The sequence below is a fragment of the Bombus affinis genome, chromosome 10 (assembly GCF_024516045.1).
Source record: "Bombus affinis isolate iyBomAffi1 chromosome 10, iyBomAffi1.2, whole genome shotgun sequence".
Lineage (NCBI taxonomy): Eukaryota > Metazoa > Arthropoda > Insecta > Hymenoptera > Apidae > Bombus > Bombus affinis.
In genome coordinates, this window is record NC_066353.1 from 9435330 (window position 1) to 9445625 (window position 10296).

General features: G+C 42.3%; 1 protein-coding gene across 1 annotated transcript in view; it reads right to left on the minus strand.

Moving 5' to 3' along the window:
- The window catches only part of LOC126921064 (amyloid beta A4 precursor protein-binding family B member 1-interacting protein), a 145051-nt gene extending 135849 nt beyond the window's left edge, over positions 1-9202 (minus strand). The window contains exon 1 of the mRNA XM_050732266.1: positions 8935-9202. The gene's annotated coding sequence lies outside the window, so the exon portion shown is untranslated. The remainder of the gene's footprint in view (positions 1-8934) is intronic.
- Positions 9203-10296: the final 1094 nt, after the last annotated feature.

The window sequence follows — 10296 nt, forward strand, 5'->3', positions numbered from 1 at the left end:
TACATTAACGAACTTCCGTGAACTCGCCGTTAAAGGAAACGAGGAAACCGGAAAGCCGAAAGTGTGGAGTAAATATAGACGGCTGCCTTCTGGCCGGGACAGCTGTGAAAACTCTGCGGACTTTGACGCGAAGTATCCGAGCTACGCAGTTCGACAAGATTCCCATTGATAAATCTTCAATCGATCGTTTAACTCGGCTGGAGCGCAGAAAAATCAAGCGTCGAGGAACGTAATTTTTAACGCGATGTTTTAGCAGAAATTTTGATACATCTTTTATCGGTCTCGCAAGTGGATATTTCAATTTGTCATTCCAAGATCAGCGAAAAAATACATACGGTACACGTGATAAATACATTTTTGTCGATTCAATAGGATTGTGATTATTCGCGTAAAGATATTCGATCTAAATTATTATACTATCCTGAAGAGTTCTATGGTATCCGCTTATTTAAAAGACGTATGTATACATAAAATTATGTAACAACTGTAGAGAAAGGAACTGAATTACGAGTACTTGGTAATGCGTAGAATAACACGGTATTTTCAGTTGAAACCACTTACCTCGAGAACGTGCAAGTACCCACGAACAACCGAGATACGTCTATTTAAGGAACATTAAATAAAACACGAGCAATGAGCTCGCAAACGGAATAACCGGAGTCGTTTCTCACGGCAGATAATCGAGCGCAGCCGATACGTAATTTCACGCGGTATCACGCGTCAATTTGAAGCTTCAATTCCGAGCAATCATGTTCTAACAGTAATTTCGCCTAATGTTCGCCATTACCAGCGTCCAGACAGGAACAAGCTCGGCTACAACTTCGTGTAAACCGTCAAACGTTAATATTGTCCTTTAAGCCTGCGAGTTAAACGCGAGACAAAGACAGCGAGACAAAGTGAGGGAAGTGACACACGAGAGAACATTTGAAACACGTGCTGAGGATTGTAATTTAGGCGCGACTGCGACTCACGCCATCACGAAAAGCATACAGAGTTCACAAGGAACAACGAGTCGCTGTACGATGAACAGAATCGAACGAGCAGTTTCGTCTACGTATCTCGTTTTTCCCTATTTCCACGGCATTTCGCGACAAAGAGGATTCCAGATGAAGTTTACACGAGGAACAGATACACCGTTTACCCTTAAGCCGCGCACTCGCTGCTGAATATGTTCGCTAACAGCGACTGAGACAAACATTTTACGACTGCCGTTTCCTTAGCAATAAATTCACGACTAGTTCTTGAAAGATACAAATAATATTTAGAAAAATATACTTACGATATTGATCTATGGTAGTCTGTCGAAGCTTGGTTGGTAAAGTTAAAAAATCATTTGTTACACACTGGCTACTCGATTTTATATCGCTTATTTCTATTTGTGAAATTTATGAAAAGACAGAAATACACAAGATTAATCGAATCGTGGAAGCCGTACTAATTCAATTGTGTTTCTTCTTATCGCGATAGGAAAGTCAGACTGTGAGAAGCTTTTCGGGCTACGTGAAATATTCAGTCGCGAGAGGTGGCGCGTAAAAGGCAAAGCAACGCGCGGCGAGATTCAGACGAAACAATCTGATCGTATCTCGACAAAGCCAGTACCTCGACGATCTTACGAATTCTCCACGGTCATTCGTGACGAACCATTAAGAATTCCAGCGAGCGAGCTCGATTCGCGTTCACGTGCTTCGAAATCAGTTATCGGAGCGTGAAATTTTCACACCCTTCGCGCGGAAGCGTACTATATTTGTAAGAGGCTATTGATTATAGTTGAACTGTTGCCCGATCGATCCACGATACACGATACGGTGAATTTAAAAAGGTATTGTATGGGAAAAGGAGATGACGAACGAAATCAAGCAAAAGAAAGCGCGATAAGCGAAAGGTATAAGAGATAAAACAAAAAGAAAAGAAACGAGACACGATAGACGAAACTTTCGGAAAAATAGGGCACGGTGTAATAAAACGAACGCCAAAACCGCGATATAAAACGAAAATATCAAACGCAAAACATATAAAAAACTATCCAATGCAAAATGAAACGAAGGAAATCTCTATGGACGAAGCAAGACGAGAGGGAGGCGCGTTGAGAGAAAGCAGGACACGATGAACAAAAACCAGAGGAAAATAGTACATTAAACGCAAACCGATATACAAAGAAACAGGACCAGGTGCGAAACATATATAAAGAAGAGGTATGAACGACAAAACGAAAGAAAAACAAAGCGGAAGAAAAAAGAACGAGATAAAAGCGCAACGCGATAAACAAAATGGCGTAGGAAGTAGGGCATCGAATACAAAAGGATGTACCAAACGTACCAAATAGAAAACTATATAAAGAAGGGCAGTAAATGGAAAACGATATAGAAAAAAAAAGCATAGGAAGCGTAGAACGAAACGAAAAAAGACGCGACGATGGGCGAAACGAACGACAGAAACTCACAACAGAAGCGCTCGACGAAAAGGGAAGCGGCTATATATCGTGAGCAAAGTGCGTGCGTGCGTGCGTGCGTGCGTGCGTGCAACGTTCGTACAATTAATGACGGAATCGCGTGTGTGACTTCTCGAACGTCGGAAGGGTGCAGCTCGAGTACACCACCTTTGGAAAACAGTGAAGGCACGCGTCGTCTACCTGCAGCACGCCTGCGTGTACCGACTGCATAGGTGCACGCATGTTCCTGCAGGGGGTTGCCCGCCGTCGGTGCTTGATTTACAAAGTGTTTACCGGATCCATACAGCCCTCACGAAAACTGGTGACGTTCCTAATTAGTCCAAGCTGCCCGAGCCACGAATAAACGTCGTGTCACTCGGAATCGTGTTCGTTAACTCGCGGTGTTTAGGGATATGCGATTTACATCTTCTTAAATGACTGTGCAGATTTTCTCGGGGTAACGTTACGGTATGACTATGTACATACGAGCAGCGATTTAATACGACGCGATGCGAAGACTCAGATATCATTTAGAGAATCTGTTACACGAATTGATAGTACGATGAAGAGTCGATGCATCGTTCGAAGTGCAGAAGTTCGTTCGAACATATAACTATGCAAGATTTGTATTTTGTATTTTACTTTAACAAGATGCGAGAGAAATAATTGCGACTAAAAATTGATAAGTACCGTAGCAGAGAATTTTCGAATGATCTTTCAAGTCACTACATATTTCTAGAAAGAAGATTATCCTCTGAGTAGGAAATTATTAATTAAATGATGAAATTGTATTACACAGGAAATAATAGTACTGAAAATTAACAAAATATTAATTACAAAATTATATGGATACTTGCTTGCATCGAAAATTAAAACTCGTGTCGTTAAAATAATTAGGTATAACCAGCACCGTAGATGCCTTGCGAGATTTACGATCCTGTTACGAATAACCACGAGAACAAAATCCTCGACGTTTTAATTTACGTTAAACGTTTTGCTTTAATGGGAGTCTGATTAACGGCGAAGCAGACTATAGTATGCAGACTTCGCTCAATGCTAAATAAGGTACTAAATAAAAACAGAGCGTACAAATTCCTTTCTTTCGACTACAAATGCAAATCCCATCCTTACACTTGTTTTACCATGTTTGCGAATTCTCGAAAAAAACCCACATTTTGCTACCGCTTCACCGAAAATACTCTTCCACGAGCGTACTACCCTGTGCAAATGTGGAATTTTCCATACGGTACGACGTACAAACGTCCAATTACAATCTCAAACAAACATTCTTCTAAACTCATCAGCTTTTCGCCAGCTCCGCTCAATAACGTTCAAACGACACAGACAAAGCGTGTTTCTGAATGCCGTACAATACGAGGAAGAAAATTCATAAGCAAAGCCGCAAAGCCGTCGCTTCGGGGAACGAACAAATCTTCTAGCCTCCGTGAAACTGTGTAATTCCGTTATTTATTTACGCGAGGCCAGAAAGAGGAGAGAAAGAAAGGAAACAATTGGTAGCACGCGACTCGCGCTTACACGCGAGGACACGAATGCTGGCGTCTTGCGAACCTCGCAACCCCTTCAGGGAATCCCTAGCCACGTAGTGTGAGGTCGCGAGCGGTGTATAAGCGGGGACACGGACGTAAGTGACTACAGACCACTCCGGAGGGTGCGAAGATAAACCCTGTAAACATTCGGGATAAAGCGGGTCCCCGGGGAGACGAGAGAAGAGATTCGAGAAAAGACGAGCACGCTCCGTCCCGTGCAGCCACTGTTCGACGATTAAAGGCCGTAGAAAGAAGAAAATGCAAAGGAGAAATTGAATTGCGGCGTACAATGTGTTAAAACGACCACCCAACGCGAAGAAACTTGTAATTCTTTTTTATTTCTGTTATATTCCATTACGTTTAACCATATTTTAACTTTGCAAATCCTTAAGGATATTTAATTCGGATATTATTTTCTCGAGAAAATGAAACAATTAAGATCCCCTAAAAAATGTTCACAGCTGAGTTTGACGAATTACAAGGCAAGTTATACTTAGCTTCGTTCTAATATCTTTTTGACACGAGCGATCCTCCCTTAAACCCGGATAATCCTATCCGATAATAAATTTTTATACGTTTAAATCACTACGAAAATTGGATTTTGTCTTGTTAGACCGTCGAAACGTCCCACTGTGCGGCAAAATGAAAATTTCTTCGCGATGTATTGGCGGTGAAAAAGGGGAGGTGGAGAGTCGCGGCTAAACAAAGTCGAGAAGAGAACAATGTGCGAAGAGAATATACGGAACGGAGCACATCAGCCACGGTTGGGGTGCGTTTGATTAAACCCGGATTCATGGAAGAACTTCATTTCCACGGAATTGATTTCCGTGTGCGAAGACAAGATAACGGGAACGCGACAGAGATACGATCGTTGCTAGGAAAGCAAAGTTTACGGAGACCAGCGTAGATAATAGGCCGTATTCTCTGGTACTATAAATGAGATCAGCAAATTGGAGAACGTGATCGCTATCCGACATAATGCATCAGCTGTTCGCGCCTTTATCGCGATAAAAAGCCACGCTTTGGCGTGGCTAAATATTTGCGCATCGCTCTCTTCTTCGCAACGATAAGTCTGCGTTTACGCAAGATAAGAACAGCAGATAACAGGTGAGTTGGGTGCTGCTAAGTATTCAAATATTCGGGCTACTCCTGCCCCCCGTTAAATTTAAAAGAGACCAAAGGGTATCCCTAGAATTATTATCATCCAAAAATCACAACGATTCCCATCTCATTCGAAATTCAAAGGATCCGTCGTAACGTGAATTCGTGACAGAGATAGCATACAAGATACATGTTACACACACACACATCTTCGCAAGAATTTACTAACACAACCCGTTATACCAAATAGCACACATTACAGTATCCTCTTTTCTAAAAAAAAAGACATACCGTTTCGAGCAAGAAAAACCCCATGGACTTCTGGAAATACAGTGGAAACCGGAGTTTTATCCGGCCACAATGTTTGGACGTGGACAATGTACGCTGGAGACCGTGCACGAGCGAAAGGGAAACAGGCGAAAGTGATATAGACAGACAGATAGACAGACAGGAGGGCACCGCGTAACCGTACGAATTCCGAGCAAGAAACGCGGTAGAATAACGCAACACGCACGCAGGAACCGTTTCAGGACTTTATCTTTATTCGACATTTCTATCTTTTTTCTGTCTGGCCGTTTGGCTCGTCGAGTACCGCGGAAAATGGGTGTACGCATCCCACACGCGCGAGGCACACGGGTCTGCGTACAGCAAAAAGCCTGCGCGTCTCTTACCACCCCCTTCTTCGCCTTCTCGTCCCAAGTATTCCCTTCCTGGAGAATACCGATGTGCACAGAGAGAAAAAAAGAAAGAAATAGAGAAAAAGAGAGAGAGAGAGCTCTATTAATAGACGACGTACTTACACTTCGAAAGCGGTGCGGCTTCATCGAAGCTTGGCGAATATCAGAGTTCCGTTCCATTCCATGAGCAAGGAGGGGAAAGAGGACGAAGAAAAGCGGAGCAACAGGGATCGAAAAAAAGAACGCGAAGAAAAAGAAGGGAAAGGAAAGAATGAAAAAAGAAGAGGGAAGACAGGGAAAAAGCGGACCCCGGTTGAAGACCTCATCGATCGACTCGCCGCCGGCTCAATATCCTTGAAAAGCGCAACGCGCCAGCGTAATTGCGATGGAGGTCATGAACAAGGTCAATAACCACGTACAATCCCCGCTGAAATACTTTCTATCGAATGTGGAAGCTGCGAGAGTCATGGGCTGGCGGTTGAATTTCAACGGGGCGTCGCACCGCCGCTGTCGATCGATCGGTTATCGAAGAGTTGCGAACGTTCTACAGAATTGCACTGGAGAACGGTGACATTGAAAATTCCGCTGTCGGAAAACTTCGGCTGTTCGTAACGGCTAATATCTTTCATTTCGTTGAAATTATAAATCGTCTTGCGAAGATAAAACTAACGAAGATAAAAGAAGAAAATATTAATTGCCGATCGAGAAAGAAATTTTTAACAAGTTCGATAAAAGCTCGATCAAAGTTATCGAAGATAACGCAACGTTCTTTGGATTTAATAACCCTAAGCTGATATAAGACGGAACAATCATATTCCCGGTATAACAACAAAAAAATACCTACTGCTTGCTATCTTATTGAAATAACGTTAGCGAATACGCAATAATCGCGATCAGACAGTAAAAAGATCAAAAGGGACGGAAAGAAACTATGTCGCTAATTCCGCTAATTCGCTACTCGAGTGACCATTCTCGGGACAAGAGTGTTCTCAGTTGGTGTACTTACATAAATATGCCTCTGTTCGCTCTCTGTTCCAGAGAATAGCTCTTAGCTCGTGCGAAAGAAAAGCGGGATAACCGAACGAAAAAACGGGCAGGGAGATGAATTCGTTCTCCTTCTCGTCTAACCGGTCACCACTAACCTATTGTACTCGCCTTCCACGCGTTCTTCGCCGTGTAAAATTTAACGAGCGCTTGTAATTCTAACGTATCTCCTCGTTTCCCTTTCTATCACCTCGTTTCGGAGCAAAAATATCGACAATGTTACAGTTGCGGGGATACGATCCTAAAAATTTAAGACGAATCTCGTACGACACAGGATTAAAAATGCAAGCAAAGGAAAAACTCGAAGAAACTTCCTTTAAAGCTCGCACCTATCTATAATCGTTACGGTGATCGTTTTTATCGTCGCGATTAAGCGCAAATGCGCGAGACCTGGTGTCACGCGCGATATTGCTTCCGCTTCCGGTAAACGCGGAGACGATTCAAACTTACCATCGCAGGCTGGGAACCTCTGTTTCCAACCGTGAATTGATAAGCAATGTTAGCCCGAATGTTCCCTTCGACTGATAAGACTAGATTACGACTTGAACGCACGAGCATCTGGCATCGTCTACGTTAACCTTGTTCTTCCGCGTTAACCTCGTTCGTTTCACGGAGGCCGCGTGGCTCTGCGATAGTGTACATCCTCGAATTGACCGTCGTCGTATCGAGCAAATCTTATTACGGGGAAACTGCGCGTACCAAGTAACGATTACGAGCGACGTTGATTTCGACGATTTTACGTGGAATACTGTTAAGTATACGAGACTGGAACGTATAAAAATGCAAATTATCGATAACCTTACGAATGTGAGAGATAAGAATTTAGGAAACAGTTACGGCAACGTGTGAGTATTACGTGACTGGAATTGCTATTGAGTTTTAGGAATGAAATTGTAATAGTTATTTTTTAGAAAATGTTCTCAAAGGTAGACGATCATTTTCTTTTCTTTTTCTTCTAAAAAAGAGCTAGGTTATTTAGTTAGACTCGGAAGACTGTGCAGGTATCTAATTTACCACGTACAATTGAGTTAACGAAAAATTAAAACATCTATTATTTTCCAGAAGAATCATAACGAGATTAGGATTATCTACTGTACAGTGTAAATACCTTAAAAACAATACGGGTTTCCAATACTTATCGCCGCTATATAATATTTCAGATACCGAGACTTAAACAATTTTCTATTGTTCCGAAGAATCATAACGAAATTGCAACAGATGTGACATTGACAAAAATATGGATTTGAAACTGCTCGCGATAACCTTACGGTACTCCGAAACGTAAATGCCGAACGAATTAACGTTAACCTTGTCCGTCTGTGTTAACCTTGTTCAGTTTACTCGAATCGAGCATGCCCGCTCGCCCACGTAGCCGCCAGGAATCGTGAAAGTGATGTTACAGGTAGGCATAAACGACGCTCGTGCCCGCGAGCAAAATTCCACTTCCACCAAAAAAAAAAAAAAGCAAAACAAAAATTCCGAAGTCGCGCACGCGATACTTTTCATAGTCGATAAATAACAACAAATCTTTGGATCAAAGTCAATGACCACACCTGTAGCGTTTGGCAACGCTGCGGGTGTGGACTTCACACGGACATCCGTACGTGAAGACGAGAAAAAAGAAGGAAAATGGAAGAGATTGGAGAGTTACACGCAGATTCAAGATCCAAGAAATAAAGATATCAACGAGAAATCCATGCCAATGACACCGAATCTCTGCGTCTGTCCCTTCGATATTTTCCAGATCATTGAGCACCGTTGCCGGATACGTCATCCTATGATGGTATATATGTATACTACTTTGTTCGCGTCCAGCGAACACGCCGCCCTCGTGTTACGAGGATATCCGCGCTAATACGGCAACGAGAGGGATATACGATTGTCCTTACTATATATGCGTTGCTGTCCTTCCATTCGGACAACGTATATATATTATACGGTATATGTTATGCCATGACATTAACGAAAAAGGGATACGCAGATTTGAAACGGTGAAATGTCATTTTAAAGAATCGAAGTATCCTGTCAGTCTAATTGGCAGTTATACAGTTATGGTAGGAAGGATGAAACGTGTAACGCATAGCCGCAGGACCGATTGGAGACGCGGTTTAAAATATTATTCCATGTGAATACTCACCGGAACGGTGGCCCGTGTGCTCTAGCTGTCGCCTAACGATTCCGGCTACTCCACGAGATCCCGCGAGGACGAAAAATCCTGTTGCACAAGCGTCACGCACTGTGTCAACCACGATGGTACTCTTACGACCGATCGGTCGAAGGACGAGAGACGTTTCCCGGTGCACCTCGGACGCACTCGTGTATTCGAACGCGTATCTCGAGTGCTACGCGATACGATATCGATGGGCCTCGGGCCGCCATGCACTGACTGTCGAGACTGCGGCCGCTTGTCTCGCGCATGTCTTCATCGAACGCGCGCGCATCTCCCGTTTCGAACGACCCATGGAATGCCGGGAGCTCGCTGCCAGCGCTATCTTTCGGTGAATCTCGCAAGTTACGTTGAATCTCTTGTTGTATAGGTAGGAAACCTACAACCCGACATTCATGATGGAGTACAGAATGGACGTGACATTACTGTACGATACTAATTAAATGATTTGTTTAATTAGTTTCAAATAAAATTGAAATTTAATATATCTGAACCTAAAAATATTTTAACTTTTTAATCTTTTGAATCTATTTTTATTCTTGTATTCTCAAATCGATTATTATATACACGGGTACAGGGTGTTCGGTCACAAGCATCAGGAAATTTAAAGGATAATTCTTGAAACCGAAATAAGACGAAGATCAAAAGTAAAAAATTGCGTTTTCGATTTTGTTTTTCAGTTATCGACAATTAAAAATCGGCCACAATATCCCTGTACGCGAGCAGACCCTTTTATACGAGTGAAAGGAAGTCTGCCTAGATAGCGGGGCACACAGTGATCCTTAATTAAACCGAACGACACATGAGGAGCAACTTATCTCGGCAAGTCGTGTAAAAGAAGACTATGATATTCAGAGACGTAAACGAACCCACGCGACGTTTTGCAAGAAAAAGAAGAGAATGGTAGATTGAACATTAAACCTGCTTACTCTTGGAAATCCATAAGAAGTTTGGATAGAGTTAATTAATTCTAGAATACTCCATTCTTATTTATACTTTACTCAACACCTAGTTAAGATCGCAGCGAATTAGCTCATATTACTTGCCATATAATTAATAATTATACCAGTTATACAGTTAATTACTTTGCTGTATAGTGATATAATTAGTAATTATATATCAAATAATATGATTGCCCAGGTCTCACCACGAGGAGGTGCTGCGAATGGAGACCCACCCTATCCGCGACCCATCCACCCTCCTTTTACGCAAAAAAATCTTAATAATTCATCATCAAATAAATACTCCTTTTGGTGTTCGTTTACATAATGTTCAAAACAAACAGCAAAAGGAGCTTTAAGAAGAAAAACCGAGGAAAGGACAAGAGAATAA